The sequence below is a fragment of the Sceloporus undulatus genome, unplaced genomic scaffold (assembly GCF_019175285.1).
Source record: "Sceloporus undulatus isolate JIND9_A2432 ecotype Alabama unplaced genomic scaffold, SceUnd_v1.1 scaffold_23868, whole genome shotgun sequence".
Classification (NCBI taxonomy): domain Eukaryota; kingdom Metazoa; phylum Chordata; class Lepidosauria; order Squamata; family Phrynosomatidae; genus Sceloporus; species Sceloporus undulatus.
The window spans coordinates 1-1,544 of NW_024826783.1; the positions used below are offsets into that span (position 1 = coordinate 1).

The 1,544-nt window shown below is 39.2% G+C and overlaps 1 long non-coding RNA gene across 1 annotated transcript; it reads left to right on the top strand.

The window, feature by feature from the left end:
• Positions 1-1,413, top strand: LOC121918683. The gene is made up of 2 exons (XR_006101280.1): positions 1-88; positions 1,254-1,413. It is a non-coding gene; the product is annotated as an uncharacterized LOC121918683 (long non-coding RNA).
• Positions 1,414-1,544: the final 131 nt, after the last annotated feature.

A 1,544-nucleotide genomic window follows, 5' to 3' on the forward strand; every position in this document is an offset into this window, starting at 1 on the left:
TTTTATTCTACTTCATTCATTCAACTGAAGGACAGAGCGCCTCCGAAGTGCCCTGGACACAAAGGTTCCTCATCTGCCACCAACGGAGGTAAGAGTCTGCTCTGAAGGAAAGATGTGCCTCAATGGAGGTGGAAACGTCATGGGTTGATTCCTTCTCATTGCTCCAAATAGGCAGGAAAAACAGACTTGGAATAAGGTTGCCATGATTCCCTTCCACAAAACTAGCACAAAATGTCAGACAAATTGTAGGACTTTTAAGAAAAAATGGACAACAAAAACATTAATTAAAAAACAATATAAATTTGTGCTTCTCACTCATGCTCAAAATGGAGGACATTTTGACATTCTTCCTGGATAGAAGTGTGGGTGGCCTCACCGCAAGTCACACTCTCTCAGCTTTCTCCTCAGCAGAAAGCCATGGCAAACCTCCTCTGAGCAAATCTTGCCAAGCAAACTGCAGGAGAGGTTTGCTTTAAGGCCTCCATGAGGTGGAAAACAACTTGAAGGTACACAATAATCAATAATAAGTAAGTATTGTACCTTTAAGTGCAGCGGAGGGTCTATACTATTACTTTTAGAACAACTTTACAGCTCCTTTAAAGAACTAAAAGTCATCTTACATTCCTTTGACTATTTTGCAGGTCTGTGAATTAGACAGTCGCAGGTGGTAAAAACTAGGTCCCCTCTGTCTTGGAGTTTGGGACCAATGGCTTATTGTGATTGATTTCTATAGTGGGGATGTATCCTAAAATGCTGTATGAAAGCTAAGGATCAGTTTCTTGGCTCATGGAAGAGTCTTTCATTTCCATCTCTCAGCCTGGGCATTTTAAGGGTCCCTATGTATCATAGGCAGACTCTCTTTTAGGGTACCTACCTTCATATATTATGGGGTTTTTTAATCATCCACGTCTAGAAAATATTCAAAAGATATATAAATTCAAAAAAGCGCATGTTGATTTTGCCATGTAGTACAAGACATGGCTGTGTTCGCCTGGAAAATGAGTTTGCAAAGGGATCCCTATCTCCTTTTTGGTTGTTGATTCAGAGCTGCTGTGGATTTCTGTCTTCTCTTGAGATATGGGGCACAGTTTTCATTACACTGGGTCACTAAAATGAGTACCCAGATGGTTGGGATCAGTTAGCTTACAGTTGTAAGCCGCTTAGACACTGATTAGCCAGTATATAAATGACTATAGTTGTTGTTTTGTTGTTGTTATTGTTATTATTAAGTGAATACATATCTTCCTTTCCAGCTGCTTGTTGAAACTGATGAAGGATATTTCACTATGAACTGGAAGAACAGACCAACATTTCTTTAATATAGAAAGAGTACTATACACAACTTTTCCTCAGCTGTACTTGGCTGGGGGGACCTAAGCCCAGGTCACACTGTGTTTCCATGAAGCAGCCAGGTGGGCATTTTCATCTTCCAACAGATAGTAAACTGTATGTTATTTATTCTCAATTCAGATATACTGCTTACATGTAGACAATTATATCAATATATCAATATGTAAGTTTTCTTTTTTCTCTAGAACCTTTTT